Genomic DNA, 27,170 nt, shown 5'->3' with positions numbered 1-27,170 from the left:
TTTATTCTCCCTCTAAAAATTCCTGCCCCCACTAATATAGGCCATTGATAACCCATATTTTTATCTGTTTTTATTTATTTTTATGTTTTTGAGATGGAGTCTCGCTCTGTCGCCCAGGCTGGAGTGCAGTGGCATGATCTTGCCTCACTGCAACCTCCACCACCTAGGTTTAAGCAATTCTCGTGCCTCAGTCTCCCTGAGAGTTTTGCCATGTTGGACAGGCTGGTCTTGAACTCCTGACCTCAAGTGATCCACCCGCCTCAGCCTCCCAAAGTGCTGGGATGACAAGTGAGAGCCATCACACCTGGCCTAAAGTCTGCTTAATTTTTAATAAAATATTTAAGTCTACAGAAAATTACAGAGATGTTGACAAACGTATCTGCCATTCATATTTTAAATCAACTTTACTGAGCTACAATTTCTCATGAAATTTATTATATGCGTACAGGCCAGTGATTTGACGAATGTATGCACCCTTGCAACCACTACTTGAATTAGTCAGTGTGTAAGGCATCTTCCCAGAAAGCTCTCCTTTGCCCCTTTGCAGTCAGTTTCTCTCCTTTGTAGCCACTCATCTCTCCAGGTCACTTCTGAATCTGATTTCTATCCTCTAGGTTAGTTTTGTTTGTTCTAGAGTTTCACAGAAACGTGTCATGCAGTGTGTACTCTTGAATCTGGCTTCTTTTGCACAGGATAATGTCTGACATTCATCCTCATTGTTGTACCAATGGCTCACCCCTTTTTATAGCTAACTAGAAATCCATTAGTTGAATTTACTGCAATTTACTTATCCTTTTGTCAATTGATGGACGTTTAGGTGGCTTCCGTGATTTAGCTATTACGAATAAATCTGCTGTGAACATTTGTGTATAGGTTTTTCGGACACGTTTTCACTTTTCTGGCATAAGTACGTAGGAGTGAAATTGCTGGATCATATGGTAAGCATGCATTTAACTTTATAAGAAATGGCAAAACTGTTTTCCGAAGACACTGCTTCAATTTGCTCTTCACTCACAGCAGCGTATGAGCTTCTATTGTTCTACCTCCTTGCCAGCATTAAAAAAAAAATTCTTTTAGCCATTCTAGGGAGTATGATGTAGTTTCTCATTGTGCTTTTATCTTGTATTTTCCTGAAGGTTGATGATGTTGAACATTTTTCATGTGCTTATCATCATCTCCGGATTTGACAAGTATTAACGTTGGCCAAATGTCAGTCAGAAATAACACATTATTTGGCATTCACAATCCTGTGTGTTCCTCCAATTCCTTTCCCTTCTTTCCTTCTCTAACTGGAGGTAACCACTATGCTGGGGTTGGTATGTTTCCCATGAGCATGTTTAAAATCTTTATTAACGTGTATATATCCAAAATACTGTTAACAGTGTCTTGTTTTGAAACTTACATGAGGTATGCCATACGGTATTTATACCTTGGTAATTTACTTTTTTCGCACAATATGTTTTTGAGTTTTTTTCATGTTGGTGCATGTAGAGCTAATTCAGTTTAACTGCTGCATACTGTTCTAGCATGTGCATGGGCCACCTTTATCTCCCCTGGTGGACATTTAAGGTCATTCTAAGCAATGGCATAATGCTTATCGTTGTGCCTGTCCCCTCGTGTACTGGCCTGGGTGTTTCTTGGGTCCACATACCTAGAAGGAGAATATCTGGGTCTGAGAATGTACATCTGGACTTTCCTAAATAGTGTCAAATTGTTTTTCTGAGAGGTTTTGCAAATGTAGACTGCCACCCACAGAGTATCAGAATTTCCATTTGCCTTGCCAACACATCAGACTTCTTATTTTTGCTATCTGAGGGTGTGAAATACCACACCTTGGATTTAACTTGCATTTGCATTTCCTTCATTGCTAGTCAGGTCGTGTATGTTTTCAAATGTTTATTTACCATTTGAATTTCCTCTCTTGTGGGTTTCCTGTGCATACTCTGCTCATTTTTCTATTGCGCAGTCTTTTAGTCATTGCTTTACCGTTTCATTTTCTAATGATGTATTTTGTCATGCAAAACTTTTTTGTTGCAATCTAGTAAAATTTATAAATCGATTACTTTATGGATTTTACTTTTTATGCCTCATTTAAGAACCCTTGGCTGGGCACAGTGGCTCACACCTGTAATCCCAGCCATTTGGGAGGCTGAGGTGGGTGGATCACGAGGTCAGGAGTTCGAGACCAGCCTGACCAACATGGTGACACCCCGTCTCTACTAAAAATACAAAAATTAGCTGGCCGTCGTGGTGCGTGCCTGTAATCCCAGCTACTCAGGAGGCTGAGGCAGGAGAATCGCTTGAATCCAGGAGGCGAAGGTTGCAGTGAGCCAAGATCACGCCATTGCACTCCAGCCTGGGCAACAAGAGTGAGACTCTGTCTCAAAAGAAAAACAAAACAAAAACAAACAAAAAAACTCTTCTGGTGAGGTCATATATGGTCTTTTCTGAAAATTTTAAAGATTTTTGTTTGACACTGAAATCTTTGATCCGTTTGTAATTTCCTTTTATTGTTTTTATAAGGTAAGAGCCCAATTGTACTCTTTTTCTGAGGAGCCTGTCATCCTTTTATTACTTGTTTTTAAAAATCCCTCTATTCTCACCTCACTGATTTGATGACCACCTTTGCTGTATGTTTTTAAAGATGTGTGTTCTGTTTCATTGGTCTGTTTGTCTATCTGTTCATTATTTTAATTGTAACTTTGCAAGAAGTTTTACTATCTGATGGAACAGGTCTTCATTCTTCTTCAAAATTGTCTTGGAGGTTCTTGGCCCTTGACTATTTCCTGTGAATTCTAGGATTACCTCCTTGAGTTCTATGAACAACTGTTGCATTAAAATGGCACTACATTTTGAGATTAATTTGGGAAGAAAGATCTCCTTGGTAATACTGGGCTTCCTATCTAGAAACAAGTTGTATCTTCCCATTGATGTAGATCTTCTTTATTGTAACTCAGTGTTACCGGAAAGGGGTCCCGAACCAGACCCCAAGAAAGCGTTCTTGGATCTCATGCAAGAAATAATTTGGGGAGAGTTCATGGAGTGAAGTCAAAGCAAGTTTATTAAGAAAGTAAAGGAGTAGCTGGGCGTGGTGTCTCATGCTTGTAATCCCAGCACTTTGAGAGGGTGAGGCAGGCAGATGGCCTGAGGTTGGGAGTTCGAGACCAGCCTGGCCAACATAGTAAAATGCCATCTCTACTAAAAATACAAAATTAGTTGGGTTCAGTGGCATGTGCCTGTAATCCCAGCTACTCAGGAGGCTGAGGCAGGAGAATTGCTTGAACCTGCGAGGTAGAGGTTGCAGTGAGCTGAGATCGTGCCACTGCACTCCAGCCTGGGCGACAGAACGAGACTCCGTCTCAAAAAAAAAAAAAAAAAAGTAAAGGAGTGAAAGAATGACTACTTCATAGGCAGAGCAGCTCTGAGAGCTGCTGGTTGCCTGTTTTTATGGTTATTTCTTGATTATATGCCAAATAAGGGGTGGATTATTCATGAATTTTCCAGGAAAGGTGGCAGGGGTAGGGGACAGTTCCTGGAACTGAGGGCTCCTCCCCTTTTTAGACCATATAGGGTAACTTCCTGACATTGCTATGGCATCTGTCAACTGTCATGGTGCTGGTGGGAGTGTCTCTTAGCATGCTAATACATTATAATTTAGCGTCTAATGAGCAGTGAGGATGACCAGAGGTCAGTTTGGTTGCCATCTTGGCTTTGGTGGGTTTTGGCCGGCTTCTTTACCACAGCCTGTTCTATCAGTGAGGTCTTTATGACCTGTATCTTGTGGCCACCTCGTATCTCATCCTGTGACTCAGAATGCCAGATCTACTAGGAGTGCAACCCAGTAGGTCTCAGCCTTATCTTTTACCCAGCCTGTGTACAAGATGGAGTCACTCTGGTTCAAACACCTCTGACGTCAGTACATTACATTGTCTCCATACAAGTCTTTTACTCTTTAGTTATATGTACTCATAGCTCACTTACAGTTTTGTTGCCATTGTGCATGGTGTATTTTTTTTCTTTTCCTTTAAATTTGATGTTGTCAGTGAAAAGAGTCAAACTCTGTATTTGAAGACTTTTATTCTGAGCTAAATACGAGTGACCATGGCCATGTCACAGCCCTCAGGAGATCCTGAGAACATGTGGCCAAGGTGGTCAGGGAGCCGCTTGGTTTTATACATTTTAGGGAAATATGAGACATCAGTCAGATATATTTAAGATGTACATTGGTTTGGTCCAGAAAGGCGGGACAGCTTGAAGCTGGGGCTTCCAGATTATAGGTAGATCTAAAATTTTTCTAATTGGCAATTGATTGAAAGAGTTATCAACAGAAAGGAATGTTGCAATAGGAGACCTAAGTTTTGTCATTTAGATGAAGCCTCCAGGTAGCAGGCTTCAGAGAGAGTAGATTGTAAATGTTTCTTATCGACACAAGGTCTGTGTTGAAGTTAATGCTGGAGGGTTATAATGAAGCATGTCTGGCCCCCATTTCCCTTCATGATCTGAACTGGTCTTTCAGATTACATTTTAGAGTATGCTGGCCAAGGAGGATGTCCATTCAGATAGTTGGAAGGACTTAGAGTTTTATTTTCGGTTTACAGTGTTTATAAGTATTTTTATCAAAGTAATAGAATTTTAAAAGAGCAGTCTCCTACCATACTCCACCCCAAATGCTTCTCAGAGTCCACCACTTGTAACACTGGGGCTCTATCTCTACTTGGGGTTTTTGTTACTTTAGAGACAGGGGTTTGTTGTGTCACCCAACCAGGAGTCCAGTAGTATGATCATAGCTCACTGCAGCCTCTACTTTAGTCTGTTGCTCTTCAAGTCTGAACAGTTGTCATCTTGATCTTCCTTCACCATCATCTGATTACTTTCCTTTCTTACCTTCTTTCTTTGCTCAAGCAATCTTCCCATCTCAGCTTCCCAAGTTGCTGGGACTACAGGCATGCACCATCACACCTGGCTAATTAAAAAAATTTTTTTTGTAGAGATAGAGGTTTTGCTATGTGGCCCAGACTGGTCTTGAACTCCTGGCCTCAAGCAATCCTCCCACCTTGGCCTCCCAAAGCACTGGGATTATAGGCATGAGCTGCTGCACCTGGCCCTTTCTCTAAATGATATATTTATACTGTTGTATATCCCCCTACCTACCAATTTTACACATTGTCTATTGAACTTCTTATTGCAGAAAATTAGACCTGACTTTTCCACCGACACTTTACTTTCTCCTTTCCTCCATACACAACCTCTTCCCTCAACTCCCGCAATAGTGATACTATGGTGATATCAGGGTCTGGTGTTTACATTATTATGCCTTTGTAAATTATAGCTGAGCTACTGATTGACTTCTGCTTCTTTGTTGGAACAACAAGAAGAAAGCAAATAAATAAAAACAAAAGTGATTGTTTTTATTTACTTGGTTTTCTCTGTCCCGTGTACCAGTTCTTCTCTCTTCACTAGCCCTTTAAAAACTTCCCTAGGCTAGGTGAGGTGACTCACACCTGTAATCCCACCACTTTCAGTGGCTGAGGCAGGTTGATCCCTTGAGCCCAGGAGTTTGAGACCAGCCTGGGCAACATGGCGAAACCCCGTCTCTACTAAAAATACAAAAATTAGCTAGGCATGGTGGTGCACGTCTGCAGTTTCAGCTACTGGGGAGCCTGAGGTGGGAGGATTGTTCGAGCCTGGGAGATCGAGACTGCAGTGAGCTGTGATCGCACCACTGTACTCCAGCCTAGGTGACAGAGTGAGACCCTGTCTCAAAAAAAAAAAAAAAAAAAAAACAAAAAACCAAACACACACACACACACACACAAAACAACAAACTTCCCCATGTACTGTCACCTGTCACCATATGAAATAATCTATGGGGTCTGTTTTCTCATCTCAATGGAAGCATCTATTTGCTCTGCTCTGGTCTGTTGCTCTTCAAGTCTGATAAACAGTTGTCATTTTTATCTTCCTTCACCATCATCCTATTTCTTTCTTGTCTGCTTTTTAGTCATTTCTTAGATCTCATGTCTTCCCCCTTTCTTGGTTTTCTCCTTTGTTTTGTTGGATCACACGCTGCAGTAGCTTCCCAAAAAAGGAAATAGGTCTGATCTTAATCTGCAATATGTAAACATTTGCCTCATTGCCCTGTTTTCAATATGGCTTGTCACCTGTCCTCTAGGTGTCCCTGAGTCCAGAAGCTCAGGACTAGTTTGCCTTGAGAGTCAACCTGTTGTTTTCTGCCATTGGGATAGGGCAGTCACTTAGTTGATGAGAGTAGGGAGGAATCTGTAAGCTCTCCTCCAGCTTCCTTTTTAAGTCTTTACCTCGTAGATACTTTGTGCTGAGAGCCTTCCTGGGCCTTTCTGAGCTTCTGCATTGTAAACTGACTGATTTCTTGTCATTATCTCCCTGTGAAGACATACAGGTTTCTGTTCACTCCTCTGTGCGAAGTCCTTGCCATTTATCTGTTTGTTTTCCGTTGTCCAAAATTATGTTGACGTGTCTCATTTGTTGTCAACTCTTATTTGTTCTTTGTGGCTTTGTTAATGGGGTTTTAGGAGAGTATGGATATAAACAGCCCATTTTCAATCAGCCATTTTAACTGTAAGTATGTATTACATTTTCTGATTGTTGTTGTTTACTGTAGGGTAAGGGAACCAGAAATCATCTCCAATCTCCTTGTTAGCCCTTAATGGGTGCTTTGACTGGATCTGGAAACCGAATTGACACTAAGCAGATTAACGTGAGAAAAGTGTATAAATTTTATTAGTTTTATATGTACATGGGATCTTCACAAGACAATGAAGCCCGAAGAAGTGGCCAAAGCAACGTAACTTTATACTTTTTAGATAGAATGATAAACTTGATCAGAAATAACAAGACAAAATATAGCAAAGGCAGTCAATTTTCGGGTGGAGTCACTAGAGGATGTATTAGAGGTGGGGTAAAACGGGTGAAATATAAGAACTATTCTGTTCATGATGTTTATTCAAGTCCATTGCAGGCTCAATTCCAAGGCTCTGGTGATATGCGCTATTTTCGCGCCCTGGTACTGGGAGGACAGCTCTCCTATGGGATTCTCTATCACTTGGTGCGTGCAGGAAGAGACAGTTCAGCTCGTCCGTTCTGAAACTACAGTTTCTACAATGTTTTCAATTTGAAATCATTGGTATACCAATCTGGCATATTTTGCGATGGCATATCCTTTGCCCCTTCAGTAGTTAGTTACTGTACAATATTGGTAATTTTTATCACTAGATCTTGAACTGTCTTATTAGTTCTGATAGTTTATAGAGTTTCTTGCATTGGAGGGGTAGGCAATTATAATGTATGAGGATATCAGCAGTTTCTTCCTTTGCAATCTCTGTTCTTTTTTCTTTTCTTTTTTTCTTTCTCTCTCTCCCCCCACTCCCCCTCCTTCCCTCTCCCCCCTCCTCCTCTCTCTCTTTCCTTTTCTTTTTTCTTCTTTCCCTTCCCCCTTCCCCTCCCCTTTCCTGTCTGTCCCCCTTCCATTTCTGTCCCCCTCCCCTTCCCCTCCCCTTCCCCTTTCTTTCCCCTTTCCCCTCCCCCTTCCCTTCCCCAGACTGGAGTACAGTGGTGTGTTCTTGGCTCATCGCAGTCTCTGCCTCCCGGGTTCAGGTGATTCTCATGCCTTAGCCTCCCAAGTAGCTGGGATCACAGGCATGCGCCATCACACCTGGTTAATTTTTGTATTTTGAGTAGAGACAGGGTTTCACCGTGTTGGTCAGGGGGATCTTAAACTCCTAGCCTCCAGTGATCCGCCCACCTCAGCCTCTCAAAATGCTGGGATTACAGGGATCCCAGCTTTTTTTTTTTTTTTAAACTGAGATAAGGTCTTACTCTGTCACCCAGGCTGGAGTGCCGGGGGACAATCATAACTCACTGAAGCCTCAACCTCCCGGCCCCAAGTGATCTGCCTCCTTCAGCCTCCTGAGTAGCTGGGACCACAAGTGTGTGCCACCACGCCCATCTACTATCTTAATTTTTTGCAGAGGTAGGGTCTCGCCGCTATATTGCCCAGGCTGTGTATTGAACTTCTCAGCTCAAGTGGACCTCCTGCCTTGGCCTTCCAAAGTGCTGGGATTACAGGCTGAGCCAGCACTAATCCTTATATTTATTTATTTCTTTTTGGTGCCTTACTGTGTTGTAATATCTTCAGTGCAGAAGACAAATGATGATAGTGAATAGCATTATCTTATTCCTGACTTTAACAGAAAAACTTCCAGAGTTTTCCATTAAGTATGAAGTTTATTTAAATTTTCTTTTTCTTTCTTTCTTTCTTTTTTTTTTTTTTTTTTCCTTTTGTGAGATAGTGTCTTGCTCTGCCACCCAGGCTGGAGTATAGTGGCACAATCACTGCTCACTGCACCTGTGTCTCATGGGTTCAAGTGATTCTCCTGCCTCAGCATCCTGAGTAGCTGGGATTACAGGCGCCTGCCACCACACCTGGCTAATTTTTGTATTTTTAGTAGGGGTGGGGTTTCACCATGTTGGTCAGGCTGGTCTCGAACTCCTGACCTCATACTCTGCCTGCCTCGGCCTCCCAAAGTGCTGGGATTACAGACGAGAACCACCGCACCCAGCCCTTAATTTTCATTAGTTATAATTTATCTGACTAAAATTCCTTCTAGTCCTGTGTGTGAGTTCTAATCACGAATGAGTGTCGAGTTTCGTCAGTTGCTTTTTCTGCATCCAGATTATCCTATTTTTTTTCCTTGTAGTTTCTTTTCATATGGTGAGTTTAATGAGTTTTCTGATGTTTCAGTATCTCTGCATTTCCAGGATTTGCTAACGTTTATTTAGAATTTTTACACCCATTCTCTAAGTGAGGTTAGGAGCTTTTACTTCCTTCCTTCTCCCATTGTTTTCCTTTGAACTTGATATCAGGGTGTTATAAAAAGGAGCTGAATGTTTTCTGTTTCTGGAAGAGATTGGATTAAGTGTTTTTTTCTTAACGATTTGAGAAAACTTAGTAAAACCACACCAACAGGTACAGTTTTTTAAGGTAGATTTTAGATCACCGAATCAATTCGTTTGAAGGTTATAGACCTATTCAGGTTTTCTATTTCCTCTTGAGTCAATTTGGAACTTTTATTTTCCTGGAAAATTGTCAGTGGCAGGAGAGAACAAATAACCAGGGAGTTCCAGAACTTGGGGGAAAATAGCATCTTTGTCTGATTCGTGCTACCCAACACTGAGAAGGTAGGAGGGAGGAGGTCGAAGTGAAACCCTTCCAGGGTTTTGTATTATTCAGAAGGAGAAAAGAGCTATTGATTAGCTTTCTGCTTGAAGTCAAGTGTACAAGTTAAAAATGTCAGTGTAACCACCTAAGGTAGTATAAATAGGCTCTATAAATGCAAAGTGTGTAGAGGGAGGGGGAATAAATAAAATGCAATCAATCCAACAGAAAGTAAGATGGGAGGGAGCAAGAAAAGCAGAGAAAAGCCTGGCAAAGAGAAAGCCTGTCCTTACAATGACCTTTGGGCAGCACCCCTGTCTCAGGAACTTTCTGGACGCCCACTGCTTTCTCAGCTCCTGCTTTCTCCTGTTATCGTTGCATATGTCCATCAGACTGCTGCGTGGCTGCCTGCCATCTTTCTCTCTTCCAGAAAGTAAGCTCTGCCTGGGACAGGGCTGGGGTCATTCATCTGCATATTCTCAGCGCCTGACATATAGTAGGTGCCCAATAAATGTTTGAGTAAGCGTGAAGCACAGATAAATAAGTAAACAGGTGGATAAATACATCCTGAGGTGTTACTCTGCCAGGCTTAATGGCCATGGGAAAACATTTTCATCTGAGATCACCTTGGTTGATAAGTGAGTTAGAGAACTGAGGAAGTAGCTGCAGCCTTGAATTCAATTGAGAAAAAAGTCAGGGTGAGATGCCTGGTCTGAAACTGTCTCGAAATTCCTCAAGCGCCCGTGTAGCTGTCACACGCTTGATCAGTACCTAGTAGTACCTAGAAATTCCCTTGTGCACTGGTAAAATAGCTCATAAGCTTTAAATTAGTGCTGCTCAAACGTTAATGTGCGCACAATTCACCTGGGGCGCTTGTTAAACTACAGTCTGATGTAGGAGGTCTGGGGGGTGCCGCAGATGCTGCGTTTCTAACAAGCTCAGTGTTGCTGGTCTATGGACCATGTCTTATATAACAGCAAGGCGTTCAGTAGCAAGGTGTACACTGTCGCTTGCTCTCCCCAGGTGCTTGAGGACGGCACAATGATCCTGTGCTTGGAGAATAAGTCCTGTGCTCTGACTTCCAGGATTGTTACCAGGGAGTGGGAAGGATCCAAGTTTGCACCGGCTGGGGAGGGGTGCCCCTTGACCTTAAACTGTGCATCCTGAAACAGGCCTGTCTCCAGCTGTGTCAGAGCCCCTGGGGTAGAATTAGTTTGCTGAGGTACCTGCATAGTGATTACATCTGCCCTCATTTTCTTGTTTCTCAGGCTGAGCCATGCGGCCTGTTGGGACACGTCGAGTCCTGGGAAGCCCTCATCTGTGCGATTCACATATCACTTGTCACTGTTCTCTGGCAGTGCCACGCTTTATGTATGCAATCAAAATCTCATTTCCTTGCCTCATTCCGGTGAGCCTTTGCCTTGCTGTCACTCTGGTCCTGGGCCGGGGAGGGCCACCTTTTCTATTTCCGTCGTGCCGCCTGCCCTGGGTTAGACATAGACCACTTCACTCCATATACTTAGAATGATGGAATGGGGCTGGCAGCGATGATGCCACTTTCTTCTTCTTTTTTTTTTTTTTTTTTTATTAGTTCCCCGTTTTTAGAGAAATGGCACAAAACCAGTGGGTAATACCCCAAACTGCAGATAAGTCACTAATGCACCAGTCCTGGGGCCAGACAGACCACGGGCGCCTGCACTTCCCCAGCCTCTCTCCCCGTCACATCTCGGAAACGGCGCTGGCAAGCCGTCTGGTCTGTTCTTTTCCTTACGTTTATATTGACTCCTGTGGATCGGGGAAGGCTTGTGGACAGATGCTTCTATCAGAGAGGGATGGAACCGGGGGTTTCTAAGGTGTGGCTCTAGGGTTTTACAGAAAGCATATTTGAAGGCAGACGCATCTGTTAGACAGCAGGAGAACCTGGAACTTGAATGCCCTTCGAGGCTGTCCCCAGGCCTTGGCTCTTCTCCACACAGAGTCTTGGCCTTCAGGGGCTTTGTCCTTCCCAGGGTGGATAGAGGTAATGCAGCCATGGGCGAAGGCTGGGGGAGGGCAACAGAGATGCCGAGCCAGCTCTTCATCCCCTCCAGTGAAGACATTGTGGAGTGGACTAAGTTAAAGCTGGGGCTGCCAGCAGGGGCCTGCGTGCTGGGTTTGTCTTCTGGGGCCCCCAGTCTTTCCTTATTCCTGAATCTTGCCTGAACCGGCTATAGGGGCAGGTAGTGTCTGGGCCGGGCAGGTAATAGTGCTGAGTGAGGCAGGTAGAGGTGCTTCCTCAGGGCCAATGACTTCAGATCAGCCCCCCATCTCCAGCCCCAGGCATCCTGGTTTAATGGGACAGGGGCTTCCTAGGACATTTCTAAGCTCTCGGGTGATTCTCATGGGCAGCCAGGGTTGCAGACCACTGTGACAGAGAATGGTGGAAAATATGGCAGCATTTCTCCTCATTCTGTCGATAGCACCTGCAGTATGGTCCACCTGAGTTTTCAAGAGACAACTGAAATCTTTATTATGTTTTTCTCTTTTTTTTTTTTTCCTTGTAATGGAGTCTCGCTCTGTTGCCCAAGCTGGAGTTCAGTGGCGCGATCTTGGCTCACTGCAGCCCCCGCCTCCTGGGTTCCAGCAATTCTCCTGCTTCAGCCTCCCAAGTAGCTGGGATTACAGGCATGTGCCACCGTGCCCAGCTAATTTTTGTATTTTTAAAATTATTGTTATTAGAAGGGCTTTCACCATATTGGCAAGGCTGGTCTTGAACTCCTGACCTCAGGTGATCTGCCTGCCTTGGCCTCCTAAAGTGCTGGGATTACAGGCGTGAGCCACTGTGCCTGGCCTTTTTATTTTTTCACAAGACCTTTTCCTGGTTTTTGTATGCTTGAAGATAAGTCAAACATTTTTTTTAAAAGGTCTGCAGGTCAGGCAAAGCACATCCAATGGCCCCGTAAGCAGCATCTGCTCTGCAGGTGAGCCCTCGGCTGTCTGACTCTGCCTCCGATTGCACCCACCACCTCATGTCTGGCTGTTCTCCGTGACACAGGGGTGACTATGCTTGTACTTTGCCCTCACCCATTTTCTGTTCTTGTTCTTCTTCTTGTAGCCCCAGTCCCACAGCCAGCTCTGGGGGAAATAATGTATCCTGGGCACAGACCCAGGGTGATTCGCGTCTTCCCACAACAACCCTGTGTGGTTTGTAATATTTTTGGTCCTGTTTCTCAGATGTGGAAAAGCCACTTGCCCAAGGGGGATGGTGGAGTCGGGACTCGAACACAGCTCTGTTTGCCTCATGAGCCTGAGCTCTAAGTCGCCTCACTGGATCTCTCTGCCTGGAGTTCTTTGGGGTCCTGCTGGCTGGGAACACCCCACCAATGGGCTTCTGTGTGGGACCCTCTGACCCAGTCAGGTGGCTCCTTTGAGTTCATAATGGGGCTGAGCGGGTGTTCCAGATGCTAGGCCAGAGGATTGCGTAGGAGTCAGACAGGGATGGGGACGTGGGAGTCCCTGGTTTCTAGAGAAATAGTTAGGTTGATGCAGAAGTAATTGTGATTTAGTCCATTTTTTAATGGCAAAAAACACGATTACTTTTGCACCAACTGAATAGCACATTTCTGACTTCTGCTCTCTCTATGCTCTTCCTTCGCCCCCATCCCAAACTCTGTCCCCTAGGTTGTGATTCCCCATTCTGCCTCTGCCCCTCTCTCCCTAGACTCTAGATTTTAGAATAGGGCAGGAGAGACAGCATCTTTGCTGGCATTTTCTCTCTGCAAAGCCAGGCCAGTAGCCTGGTAAGCTGAGCAGAGCCCATGAAAACAGAAAGAAGAATGAAGGGAGGCTGGGCATGGTGGCTCACGCCTGTAATCTCAGCACTTTGGGAAGCTGAAGCGGGCATATGACTTGAGGTCAGGAGTTCAAGACCAGCCTGGCCCACATGGTGAAACCCCGTCTCTACTAACAATACAAAAATTAGCCAGGCATGGTGGTGCAGGCCTTTAGTCCCAGCTACACTGGAGGCTGAGGCAGGAGAATCGCCTGAACCCAGAAGGCGCAGGTTGCAATGAGCTGAGATCGTGCCACTGCACTCCAGCCTGGGTGACAGAGCGAGACTCCGTCTCCAAAAAATAAAAATTGGAAAAAAAAAAAAAAAAAGAATGAAGAGAGAGAATGAAGGGAGAGCTGGGCTGGGAGGCTGGGCCGCTGACCCAGGCTGGTGGCTGGATGATTCTCAGGACTTAGTGGCCACAAAAGTTGGAGAATAAATGAGAGTGAATGAGAGAGGAAGGAGGTGGAACAAACCTCAAGACTGGGGATAGAGGAGTGGGGTGCGTAGAAACCAGGAGTCCATGCTGAGAGTAGTGAGCCCAACAGGGCAGGTCATCTAGAGCCTATGATCTAGTATAGCATTTCCCAAGGTGCTGTGCCAAGATGGGTTTAGATGATCTATGGACGAGACTTTTTCAGTACCAGTGAACCACATTAAGAGAAGGGCATTCCTTTTGCAGTTCTCTCCTTGCTTCTGATTACATTGAGGAGAAGGTTTTGGGAGGTGCCGGGCGAGGGCAGGCCTCAGCAGGTAGCAGAATCCAGCAAAGACTGAATAACATTGCTTGGTTTTTGTTGTGGTTATTTTTATGGTTATTATAGATTTCTGGCAAATGTCACTAGTTTTCCATTGAGAGACTCACATAAATTTTCTGTTCAGTGCAATTTTTAAAAGAGAAAAGTGAGTCACCTAAAAATTATTAGCAAATAAGAGGAAAAAGTGGTAGGAGAGTATGCTGAAAATCATAAGGGTGATCAGTGAAAGATCGGCTCCCAGGAGATGCTGGGTGTGGGGGGTTCAGGGTCTCCGGCTGTGGGGTCAAATGGACCAGAGTTCAAACCCATTAACACTGTGACCTTGGGCAAGTCGCTTTGCGTCTCTAAGGCATAGTTGACTCCATCATAAAACATTCATATTAAATGAGCTCATGCTGGTCATGTGTTTGGCGCAGGGCCTGAGCCAGCATCATAGTAGTGGTGGTTATTATGTGAAGTGTTTATTGGCATGAAATACTGAACTCAGAGGCTGGTGTTCCTGGGCTAGCAAGGATCACAGGCCAACGTGGAAGAGGAGGCTTTGTGAGGGAATGAGCTCTGTCCACACAAGTGTTTGAGAGGCTTGTCCCCTGTTGAGGATTTAGTGGCGGGATTCGAAGACCGAAGGGGAGATCCCTTCAATTAAACATTCCACAGGCACGGTGCAGAGAGAGTCAACATAGCAGGCCAGGGTGCCCTCCTTAGAAAGTCCCGCTTGCAACATGGGCCCTTGGCTGGTGTCTGGGAATTTGCGTTTAGGAAGGGCTCCCATTATTCCCTAAATAGTAAGGGTGGCTCTTCTCTAAACTGTTCATGTAAGTAATATGGTTTGTGCTGAATACCTGGATGTCTTCAGGGAGTCTGCAGTTTGTGTTTATGCTAGGCAGGGGGTGCCTACATGACCAGCTCCTAATAAAAACCCTGGGCACTGAGTCTGTACTGAGCTCACCTGCTAGACAGTATTTTACACGTGCTATCAGGACTCAGTGTTGGAGGAATTAGGCACAACCTATGTGACTCCTCTGGGAGAGGACTCCTGAACTTGTACCTGGTTTTCTCGGGACCTTGTCCCAGGTTCTGTGTCCCTTCACTGATTTTGCTTTGTATCCTTTTGCTGTAATAAGACCCTTTAAAAAAAAATAGAGACTGGATCTCACTCTGTCACCCAAGCTGGAGTGCAGTGATATGATCCTCGCTCACTGCAGCCTCAAACTCCTGGGCTCAAGCAATCCTTCCATCTCAGCCTCCCGAGAAGCTGGAACTGTAGGCGTGTGCTACCATGCCTGGCTAATTTTGTGTGTGTGTGTGTGTGTTTTGTTTTTGTTTTTGTTTTTTTTTTTGAGACAGGGTTTTGCTATGTTGTCTAGGCTGGTCTTCAACTCCTGGCCTCAAGCGATCCTCCTGCCTCAGCCTCCCAAAGTGCTGGGGATTACAGGTGTGAGCTACTGTGTCTGGCCATAAGACTTCACCAGAAGTAAAATAGATGCTGAGTCCCATGAGTCCTTCTAGGGAATCGTCAGAGCTGAGGGTGGTTTTAGGGACTCCCAGCATAGCCTGCCTCTGTCTTCAGGTCAGGGAAGGAAACCCAGGGCCTCATGTGGGTCAGTGGGTCATCCTGGCTCAATGGGTCAGGGACTTCCTAGCAAAGGTTCCACAAAAGTTCTCCTAGAATCAAACTTAGGGAAGTGCCCTGAAGGAGCTGGTGATGCTTCTGGGAAGAGCCGGCCTATCAAGTGCATATGGGGGTGCCTATCCTTCTTTGGGGTGCTGTGTGATGTCACTGTGCCTCGTACAAAGCAGCTTCAAAGGTTTGGGAGGAAGTATTGGGGAGTTTTTATGTGGGGTGAAGTCTCAGGTGTGGTTTGTGTTAAGCCTCTGAAGGACAGAGCACAATCCCAAAATAGTTTTCTCAAGCATGACCAAGGCAGAGACCATTGGTTGGGACCTATAATATCAGAGATGCCGCACCCCAATTCTTTACAAAATGTAACAGTGACCACACCTCAGTGGTTAGTGTCAAGGTTAAGGAATGTTGATATCAACTTGCCTCTGAAGGACCTGATTCAGTTATGTATGAATCTGGATCTGTTTCTCCCGGTCTGAGCCTCCGTTTAGACTTGCAGGAGATGGTGAATGATCTCCAATCAGGCCCACCCTGAGCCGGGGCTGGGTAGCATGTATGGAGAGTGTCCAGGCTGTAGTTTCAAAGAACTGTCATGGTGTAGGAGTTCTAGGACAGGTGTTTGCAGACGTCCCTAACTTAAGGTCAGCCTGATTGTTCTGTGTGAATCACCAGGCAGGATTCAGCATTGGTCCTGTTGGCTTTCCTTTCTGATGACCCCCTAGCCAGAGCGGGTGGGGAGAATAGGACTGAAGTAGGCTCAGAAGTGACCCACTTGTCTGCATGAAGAAGTGAAGGGAGTTGGGATAAAATGGAAGACAGAGGAGACTCTGCTGTGGCAGGCTGGAAACTCCACTTCCCCCGACCCCATCCCTCCCCCAGATTTCATCAGAACCTTGTATATAGGATGGCAGAACCATGGAGCTGGGAGAAGGAGCTATCACTTGGCTGCAGTGTCAGCAAGGAGAGGCCAATTTTTAATGCTTTATGTACATGATGAACTCGTTTGATCCTTGTAACTGGTATGATTATTAATACTTATATCATCATGATTATTTTTTGTCTTCTCGGGAATTGCTGATATGAGGTTGTCCAGCTAGATCAAGCAGCTTGTCCTGGCAAAGCCTGGATCTGAACCCAGGCAGTCTGGCTCCCGAGTCCACTCTCTTCACTACTACACTGTCAGGACTTGGTGACCTAGAAAGGCTCCCCCTGACTCCAAAATTCAGTGACCCCCAGAGCCAATCCAAGCAGAGCAAGGCTGCCATGATGCCCTGCAGAATGATAGTCACTTCTCAGGCTTTCTGAACTAGTTATATGTTTTTTCCTAATTAATAGACCTTGAAATAAATAGTTAACTGTTTTTACAAAATTGACCTTATAGGCCAGGCACAGTGACTCACACCTGCATTCCCAGTGCTTTGGGAGGCTGAGGTGAGGGAATGGCCTGAGGCCAGCTGTTTAAGACCGGCCTGGGCAATATAGCGAGAGTCCATCTCTGCAAAAAAAAAAAAATAAATAAATAAATAAATAGCCTGGCTAGGCTGGATGTGGTGGCTCATGCCTGTAATCCCAGCTCTTTGGGAGGCTGAGGACGGTAGATCACCTGAGGTCGGGAGTTCAAGACCAGCCTAACCAACATGGAGAAACCCCATCTCTACTAAAAATACAAAATTAGCCAGGCATGGTGGCGCGTGCCTGTAATCCCAGCTACTGAGGAGGCTGAGGCAGGAGACTTGCTTGAACCTGGGAGGCGGAGGTTGTGGTGAGCCGAGATCCTGCCATTGCACTCCAGCCTGGGCAACAGATTAGCCTGGCCTTGGCTCCTCGTCACAGTCTGTCTTGCGCTTCCTCAATCCCTACTTTCCTCTCCCTCCCACTTCCAATATAGATGGTGCCTTCCTAGCCTACCCCATAGCAATCTGGTCACTGGGGAAATGGGAGTACGGAGAGGAGTATACTGTAATTCCCTTAATCTTATTTCAAGGTCAAGTTACATTTTGGTCCCAAGCATGCAGCCCCCTAACCTGAGCTCTGGATAGACCTCCTTTGGGACTCCCAATCCTGCTCAACCTCCCTAACACTCTGTGCTCTTGCATATCTTCCGCTCTGAGTCCAGCCCAACATTCTGGCTATTTCTTCTTCCAGTGCTATGTGACTGGCACAGTTGGCCCCAAGGTCCCAGCCAGGAGGACCTGGGGAAGCATCAGAGGTATTGACAGCAACGTTTCTGATCCATGGTCTGACTTGGCCTGATGAGGGCAGCTGATAATGGCTCTCCAAGATATGTCTAGGTCCTTATCCGCAGAACCTGGGAATGTTATTTTATTTAGAAAAGAGGTCTTTGCAGGTACAATGAAATGAAGGATCTTGAGTTGAGAAGGTTTTCCTGGGTTATCTGAGTAAGCCCTAAATGCAATTACAAGCATCTTTATAAGAGAGAAGCTGAAGGAGATTCAACTATAGACGGAAGACAAAGGGTATAATTGGGGAGGTAGGGATTTGAGTGATGCAGCCACAAGCCAAGGAATGCCAGCCAGCAGTTACCAGGAGCTGAAAGAGTCAAGGACTGAATTCTCCCCTTGACCCTCTGGGATATGGCCCTATCAATACCTTGATTTCAGCTCAGTGATACTAATTTTTGAATGTTTGACATCCAGAAGTGTGAGAGAATACATTTCTGTTGCTCTAAGACACCAAGTTTATGGTCACGTATTATAGTGGCCAAAGGAAGGTTTTTAGAAATGCAGATATCTTTGGAAGAGAAGCTTACCCACAAGTGCAGGCTCAAGAAAGGAACCGAATCTCTAAATTCTCCCTGCTTTATGTTCTTTAGCTTTGATGATTGCTATCTGTATACTTTGCCCTTTACCAGGGAACTGTTAGCCGGGACTCTTTCTATTAAATGTTACAGAAATCCTACTCAGGCCAAGTGTGGTGGCTTATGCCTGTAATCCCAGCTCTTTGGGAGGCTGAGGCAGGGAATCACTTGAGCCCAGGAGTTTGAGACCAGCCTCAGCAACGTAGTGAGACCCCCATCTCTACAAATAATAAATTCACTAGGCATGGTGGCACTCCCCTATAGTCCCAGATACTTGAGAGGCAGAGGTGGGAGGATTGCTTGAGCCTAGGAGTTTGAGGCTGCAGTGAGCTATGATTGCACTGCTGTACTTTAGCCTGTGGACAGAGCAAGATCTATTGAAAAGAAATCTCACTCAAATTGGCTTCAAACAAAAAAAGGAACAGTGCCAGGAAGTTCAGCTTCAGGCATGGTTTGATCAAGTGGCTTAAACAGTGTCAGCAGTCTGATGTTTCTCTCTGATTCCTTCTCTTCCTCATCAGCCCCATCTCCATTGACTCCATTCTCAGTGAGACTTCCTGCAAGGTTTCATCATGACCATCGGCAGCTTCAGGCTTGTATCCTCTCATAGTAATACATCTGTCCCCAGTAATTCCAAAACCAAATTCCAGGTATCCAGCCCCAGATGGGTAACGTGCCCATTCGTGAACTAGTACTGCGGTTGGGGAGAGGGTATGCGCTAACTGGCCAGGCAGGAGCCACTTACCCCCAGAAACCTGGAGGGCTGAGAAAGGGGAAAGGTGTTTCCACAGTAGAAAAATCAAGGTGCTGCTTTCAGAAGCCGGGGTGTGTCTGGCCGCTGGGCAGGTCCACACAGCATACAGGTGCTACGAGAGCCTGCTGTGCTTTGCAGGTCACAGACCCCCAGGCTGTGCTTGGAAATGCCAGATCAGGCTGTGACACTTTCCCTCTGCCCCAGCCTCTGGCACGCGACTCCCACGTGTGAAAAGCAGACTCACACTCCCTGCTTGCTGTGGAGCCCGGGAAATGAAGACGTCGATCCGGGAGGCCCCAGAAGGTGGAGGGGATTGAGTGAGAGGTCCAAGAAGCTGCAGCAGCCACCGCCGCTGGGACCGCGTGTTTAAAAATCACATTATCAGAGCATCTTTGAACTTCTGTTGGCATGTATGTGACTCATGTTCGAGGTGGTGAGGGCCGTGTTGGGAAATGGAAAAGGGAAGTGGGGACGAGCGCTCGTGCTAAAATGGGGCTCTCTTTGGCAATGGCCTTTGGAGGAGGTGACTCACTAGGGGCATTGAGGCAACAAAGGAACTGCTGTGGCTGGATGAAAAATAAGACGCTTCCTCTGCCCCCCTCACCACCCGTGCAAGGGGGAGCCCGTGGCCTGAGTGTCTTGAAGGAAGCATTTGTCCAGGGACGGTGACCCACGGTGGAACCATACTAGATGGTGGTCCAGAAGCTGCCGTGGTGAATAGGTTAGAGTGGAGGTGATGGGTTAAGAGTTCCAGAGCCAGATGTGCAGGGCTTAGCTCTCAGTGTCATATCTTGTTAGCAGTGTGACCTTGGTTGAGATCCTCACCCTGACACCCTGATCTCGACCCCGCTGTTATTAGCTGCAGGTGTATGTACTTTGCCCCGGTTTGCCTGGAGCAAACTGCCGAACAGTTCGAACCTTGAATTCATTCTCCGAAATGAGCATAATCGTAGAACCTAGATGATCTGTCAGGGCTTTGCTGGAGCTGCTGCTTCCCTGCTTTGGAGCAGAGATGGTAGCTTTGGCGGAAAATGTGGATCATTGCAACAGAGAAGTTAAATAAGAGGTTTCCTCAGCAGAGAGAGCAGGATGGCAGGGGCCCTCCTGTGGTGTAGGACATGGGGACATCTTTGTGAGTATCATGTGCGTGCACACACACACACACACACACGTGCCAGGTGCCACCATGCCGCTACCTATTATTTTGATGGAGGTAGGCGGGAGCAGGGACTCCTTTTGCAAGATGACAAAGAAGTGGCATTAGCAAGCTCTGCCTGTCTGTTCCTCTAGGGGAAACCCCATGAAACCACTACAGAGCCACTCTGCTTCCCTTTCTTGGCTCACTCTGGGAAACCCAGGCAGCAGGTAAATGGGAGCACAGAGCGAGGCAAGGGTTGCCTTTGCTGGGGGGAGGGGTCCAGGAGAGGTCTATCCTACTGTGTGCCCCCTGATGTCTGCACAGTGTAGACGGAGTTCCCTGGACGTCCCCGCCTTCCCCTGGGCTGCTCCAGGTACTGCAGGCCGCACCCACGTTGTGCAGGACTGCTCGGCCACCCACAGGATCCTGGGGGGTGAAAGGGCATTTGCAGTGGGAACTGAGATCCGCGGGGTCATTAGGAGTTAGCGTCAGCCAACGGTGGCTCAGCACTCCTGGGGGAGAGAAGAAAGGAAAGGGAGAGCGTAGGGATGTGAGCAGCCCTGATTTGCTGGTTCAGGGATTTCTGAGACCTACCAGCAAAGCAGAATTAGCTGTGTTATTTAAAGTTACTCACATCAAAAGATTTAAATGATCCGTGCCCACGGTGTTCGTGTGGTTTCTATGGGCAAGATGCATTTTATGTTTTTAAAGTGTATCTTTTCTCTATATCAATGGAGAATCATTGGAAGATCAAATGATATCCCAATCAGTTGTAGAATTTATTTTATTTTATATTTTATTTTATTTTTGAGACTGAGTCTCACTCTGTCTCCCAGGTTGGAGTGCAGTGACGCAATCTTGGCTCACTGCAGCCTCCACCTCCCAGGTTCAAGTGATTCTCATGTCTCAGCCTCCCGAGTTGCCAAGATTACACGTGTGCACCACCATGTCCAGCTGATGTCTTGATTTCTGGAAACAAGGCTGGCCTTCTGCCACTGCCTGCCATCACGAAGAGTCAAGAGGCCACCAGGTAGCCGAGTGACACCCAGCAGGCTGTCTTCCTTCAGGGATATCAAATGTTTGTGTATTTATAGTAGAGACGAGGTTTTGCCATGTTGGCCAGGCTGGTCTTGAACTCCTAACCTCAAGTGATCCACCCGCGTTGGCCTCCCAAAGTGCTGGGATTACAATCATGAACCACTGTGCCCAGCCTAGAACTTGCTTTAAAGTAATTACCAGAATGGTAAATATTCCTCCTTCATGTAGATCAGAACTTGTCTGTGATCTCTAAAAGTCCTGAGCTTGATCCCTCCGTGGACATGCACCTTGGTCAGGGGCACTGGGAACCAACTGAAGCCTGGTCAGTGTCTGTACCAGGGATTTTGGCCATGTTGCTGTTGACATTTTGGGCTGGATGATTGTTTTGTTGTGGGCGGTGGTCCTGTGCATTGCTGAGCGTTTAGCAGCATCCTTGGCTGGTAAATGTCACCAAATATTGCCCCATTGGCCCCCGGGGGCAAAAGTGCACCTGGTTCAGAAACACGGGCTACACATGGAGTGCCATATTGTTCCCCTAGAAACTGGGAGAGGAAAGAGTTCCTCTGTTCTGGGCTGAGAGGGAGGCTGGGAGTGGGAACGCCCAGCGCAGTTCGCAGTGGGAGAAATGAATCAGGGGCCTGAAAGGGGGTGGGTGCCTCAGCTGCCCCCTCCCATAGCTTCCCCCCAGAGGCTCCAGGGCCGTCACACTGTCATTAACGACACAGCATTCCTGTCGGTGCTTGTGTGCATCTTTGGATGAAACTAGAAAAGAAGCTGAACTATCTTCAACTGTGCCATAAAAGAGGATATAAAAAACCTCCGTAAAACACAAAAATGTCAGCCGAAGCAGGATTGCTCGCTGGGGCCTTGGCAAGGAGGGGCAGACAGCAGGCTGGACGCCCCTGGCGCTGTCTGTGGGAGTCATGGGTAGGGAGGAGAGGCCGGGAGAGCCCAGCCCATGCTGGGGGCCACCAAGCCCAGGCTCTGGGCCAAACACACAGCCCCCTGGTTTCTTGGGCCCAACCCCGATGCTGTAATTCTGTTTATTTTGCTGAATATGAAATCCATATGGTTCTGATTTCTTCCTTGTAATCCGTCATCTCTGTGTGGCTTCGGAGCCAGCAACCATGCAAAGTGGCTTTGAAGTTGTTGTTCTGGGTAAGTAGGAAGTTGTGTTCTTCCAGGGTTCAGTGGGGCACCCATGAGGTTTGCATTTGATTTGGGAACTGCTCCAGGAGAGTGAAGCAGATTGGCACAGTTGGTTTTGGTCCTGGCCTAGGAGCTTGGGCTGGGTCAGGAGGGAGACCATTTACAGACCCTTCGGTGGATTTGCACAGCCAAGGCCCTTCTCTGGCCCTCAGCTTAGGTCAGAGGTACTCTTGGTTCTAGGTGTCTCTTTGGAAACAACAGGTGTCTCTGCAGGGAGCTAATGCACTCAGCCTCTCCCACCTCCATCATGACAACCGGTAAATGTGTCCAAGGCTTGCCAAATGTCCTCAGGGGGCACAAAGTAGTCCCTGGTTAGAAACACCGGCTACATGTGGCATTGCTGGGCCACATGGTAAATGTATGTTTAATGTTACAGGAAACTGCCACACTGCCCTGCAGAAAGACTGTACCATTTTGTGTTCCCACGAGCAGCATACGAGAATTCCAGTTGCTCTGCATCCTTGCCGGCAGTTGGTATTGTCAGTCTTTTTAATTTAAGTCTTTCTAGATCACACTTGATTTTGACATATAGAAATGAGCCCCAGAAAGGACCAAGATTTGTTCAAGGCCCCTAGCCTTGTTAGGAGCTCCTTGAAGACCAGAATCTAGACATTTTGTCTTGGGGACCGTGGTCTTTCTGGGTGGTGGCCAGGTGTACAGAAGGAAAGTGACAGGGTTATTCCATGTGCCAGACCTGGGAATCAGTAGCTTCTGTCCGGCCCTGGGGCTTCAGCAATATCCAAGAGGAATGTAGAAAAAGAAGGTGGGCCGGGCGCGGTGGCTCAAGCCTGTAATCCCAGCCCTTTGGGAGGCTGAGGTGGGTGGATCACGAGGTCAGGAGATCGAGACCATCCTGGCTAACACGGTGAAACCCCGTCTCTACTGAAAAATACAAAAAACTAGCTGGGCGAGGTGGTGGGCGCCTGTAGTCCCAGCTACTCGGGAGGCTGAGGCAGGAGAATGGTGTGAACCCGGGAGGCGGAGCTTGCAGTGAGCTGAGATCCGGCCACTGCACTCCAGCCTGGGTGACAGAGCGAGACTCTGTCTCAACAACAACAAAAAAAAAAAATAGAAAAAGAAGGTGGTGGTAGCAGGGAAAAGCTTCACATCCTGGAGTCATGAGGTTGAAGACCCTGTGCTTCTGCTCCCTCCTCCCACTCCCGCCTCATTTTAAGCTGGAAGCTCAGAGAGGTACAGAAGTCCGCCCAGTGTCACTCAGCTAGCTGGTGGCCTCTTGACTCTTCGTTATGGCAGGCAGCGGCAGAAGGCCAGCCTTGTTTCCAGAAGCATCCTTACTAAAGCACCAGGGCCACGGGCTGCTTCTCCTTGGCGCTTTAAGGAGTAGAGTTTTTGCAAATTGCTCTACCTGGTTGGATCATCACACTCCCTCAGTGTCTTGGTCTCGGGTCTGCTCCAGGCCGGAAGGAGCATGTGCAGGGGATGATGGCTGCAGCTGAAAGCAGAGGGGTGACCTAATGGGGAGGTGGAGGTTCATCAGGACCAGGCACTTCTCCAGAGGCATCCCACCCACCCTCAGGGGGAAGGGGCCCAGCTGCCCTGGAAGGCTGTGGACATGCTTTTCCGATTGCAGAATACTTCTCTTTCATTTGGAATATCATTTGTTTGGTTGCCACGGCAACGTCAAATCTCTATTTTAATGCTAACCTGCGTGGCTGCAACTTTCTATATATAAATGCTGCTTTGCACAGTGAATTAGCCGATGCCACGGGGAAGCAGCGGATATGGGGATGGTGGCAGAAAATGACCAGCGTGTCAGATTTGCATAAGGACACACCACGAGGCTGAGGTGAGTTGGAACCAGGGCGCTGCTGGTTGTCTTTGATGCAGATGCTCGAAGCTAATTGGAGCAGGTTGAGCGCGAGGCAGCTGCCACTCCTGCAGGAGGAGAAGTCCTCCTTGGATGACCTCTTGCTTGGCTTGGGTTTGGCTCTGCTCTGGGGGGATTCGGGGGATTCTTCTGTTTCCCCGTGTATCAGTCCTCCTCGTGCCTCCAGTGAGCCTGGGTCACGCTGTGACCCAAGGAACTGGAAAAGAAGAGAAAGCCACTTGGGCAGGGGATGTATCTGAGATGAACTCCATGGGAAGTGAGTTTTTCTTGATTTCCTGGGATTTACCTCAGTTTCCTATTTTGGATCTCCTCCTCAGTCTGCCTTTTCTTAATTCCCCAGTGTAGCTAGATTTTGTAGAGGCCACATGGCTCCAAGTGGCATGGTAGAGTTCTCAGGAGAAGCCTGAAAAGGTCCTTGGGAACCAGCAGATACAGCTCCCTCAGGTTCTGGATGAGGGAGATGCTCAGAGAGGTGACACGCTCTGCCAGACGTCACACAGCTGCTCTGGGAAATTGGGACGGGAAACCAGGTCCACACCGATCTTCTGACTTACTCATGCATGCCACGTTTATGCACATTCTGTCGTGGGACCAGGCAGCGTGTGGGTGTACACAACAGTGAAAGGGGGTGCAGCGCGGCCCGCACACCCGGATGTTCCTTTCTGGTTTTGCAAGCCGGGGACATGTCATGAACACAGGATTGTATAACTCGATCTGGATCAGCCTCTGGAAAGAGCATGGAAGTTTGAATCTATAAAACTTGGATTTGGGTGGATTCAGCCACTTTCTACCCATGTGACTGTTTTGTCAACTTTTCTGGGGCCCCATTTCCCCACCTAACCTCAAGATGTGCTAAATATCTTCCCCTGGCATTGCAATGAGTCAGTGTTACGGCCAGCGTGAACCTGTCGAGGACTGTGATAGGGATGTGATGTGTCTAAGCAGAGTGGATTGCAAACTATAAGGCAGGCCACCATAGCGGGCCACAGCTCTGTTCTCCTGTGACTGGGAGACGGGGGCACTGGTATCAGAACACTGGCCCAGTCAGAGGAGTTGTCTGAGGACGGGGTTTCTTCAGACAGCTCCTCTGACTAGTATGGTGTGAAATGTAGTACAATTTTATTGCTGTCAGAATATGTCATTCGGGCTTCCCCTATAACATCAAACATTTGACAGATAGTTTAAGTGTTGGAGCCAAAGACTGAGATCTTGTTCTTTTATTTATTTATTTACTTATTATTTATTTATTTATTTCCCAGAATCAGAGTCTCACTCTGTTCCCCAGGCTGAAGTGCAGTGGCATACTCATAGTTCATTGCAGCCTCGAATTTCTGGGCTCAAGTGATCCTCCCACCTCGGCCTCCTGAGTAGCTGGGACTGCAGGTGTGCACCATTATGCCTGGCTCATTTTAAAAGTTTTTGTAGAAATAGGCTTGTCACTGTGTTGCCCAAGCTGGTTTCGAACTCCTGGGCTCAAGCAATCTTCCCACCTCAGCCTCTCAAGTAGCTGAGACTGCAGGCACGCACCACCAGGCCTGGCTAATGTTTAAATTTTTTGCAGAGATGGGGTCTCACTGTGTTGCCCAGACTGGTCTCAAACTCCTTAACTCAAGTGATCCTCCTGCCCTGGCCTCTCAAAGTGCTGGGATTATAGGTATCAGCCACTGCACCTGGACATTGGACCCTGTTCTAGAAAAAAGAAAAATTATATGACTATCATCTAAGTGCCTGTGAATGATATATAGTCTGCAGGGATTGGGAGATTCAGAATTGGGGATAATTCACTTCTACCTGGTGGGTCAAAGAAAGTGTCATGAAGGAATCCTTTATAGGGGTTGTTGATTGAGATGGAGGTAAAAAAAAAAAAAAAAAAAGAGATTCTAAAAACGGAGATGGAGACCAGGTAAAGCAGTGTTTTCCAAACCATATGTCATGAGCCACATAGTGCAAGCGATCAGTGTCAACCCGTACAAAAACCAGAGCGGAAAAATATCGGTGCGCGTTACGTGTGGCGAGGGCAAGCGTTTTTCCGTGAAACTTCTGCTTTGTTTTTGTGTATTGAGTTGTGAAGTAAAATGTGTTTTTTATTGTGAACCAGACTTGGAAAATAAAGTTTGAAAACTGCTGGCCTCCAGCGGTGGCGAATGGGCCTGGACTGTCTCCAGGAGGTGGCTGCCGATTTCCTTGTGGGGGAAAACCTGGCCAACCTGGAAAGGGAAGGGACTGGTTTTCGGTGGGGATCAGGATGCAGCGTCGTTTTGGGAAGCTGATGTGCAGTGCAGTACAGACAGGGACGGACAAGCCAGTTGGGAAGCGGGAGGTCTGGGGACGGGGAGGTGGCCAGAGTCTGAGGTCAGCCAGGGGACAGTTCCTGTGGGCAGAGTGAGGACGCCTATGGCCACATCACCGTTCAGTCTTCCCAGCGGCCCCAGAGCACACATTCCTACCTCTGCAGGTTTGGATACCTTCCACCTCCCACGAGGCGTGGATCCAGCCTTCCTTCCCACCATGGCCTGTGTTCCCAGGTGCTAGCTTCCAGTGCGTGGGCTTGCTACCCACGGGCGTCTCTCTGCTCACCACAATGACTGTGTCATTTCTCGTTCAGACCTGAGGATGGGCCTCTATCCTCCCCCAGGCCACTGTGCTGGCTGGCTTCCTCCTCCGTTCCCAAATTCCCGTTCTTCTGTCAACCTGCTTGATGTGTTGGCGTCGCTCCTGACTGCTTTCTCCTGGTGGTGCTTGCCTCATTCCTTAACCTGTTTCAGCTTTCTCACGCGCCTCCTCCACTTCCAAACCTTCTCGGCTGATGAGCTGTTCCTCTTTCCGGAGACTGAAGAGGACAGGATTTCCAGGGCCCTTACTGCCTCAGGAATCTTGTCTTGCGCTTCCTTTCCCAAGAAGGTTGGGCCCAGGCTTAGGGAGCCCAGTTCTCCGCTGGGTGGGAGCGGGCCACACATGTGCAAGCCCTTGGGAGGGGT

The 27,170-nt window shown here is 47.2% G+C and overlaps 1 protein-coding gene across 3 annotated transcripts in view; it reads left to right on the top strand.

The window, feature by feature from the left end:
• Positions 1-27,170, top strand: part of GAS7 (growth arrest specific 7) — a 287,691-nt gene that overhangs the window by 117,037 nt on the left and 143,484 nt on the right. Inside the window, exon 1 of one of the 3 annotated variants that reach the window (XM_073004694.1) lies at positions 24,061-24,150. The exons of the other annotated variants lie outside the window; for them this stretch is intronic. The gene's annotated coding sequence lies outside the window, so the exon portion shown is untranslated. Of the gene's footprint in view, positions 1-24,060; positions 24,151-27,170 lie in introns of those variants that run through there. 3 annotated transcript variants of the gene reach the window in all.

The sequence above is a fragment of the Chlorocebus sabaeus genome, chromosome 16, assembly GCF_047675955.1.
Source record: "Chlorocebus sabaeus isolate Y175 chromosome 16, mChlSab1.0.hap1, whole genome shotgun sequence".
In the NCBI taxonomy this organism is placed as follows: domain Eukaryota; kingdom Metazoa; phylum Chordata; class Mammalia; order Primates; family Cercopithecidae; genus Chlorocebus; species Chlorocebus sabaeus.
The sequence above is the reverse complement of the archived record's forward strand: the minus strand, read 5'-3'. Positions and strand labels throughout refer to the sequence as shown.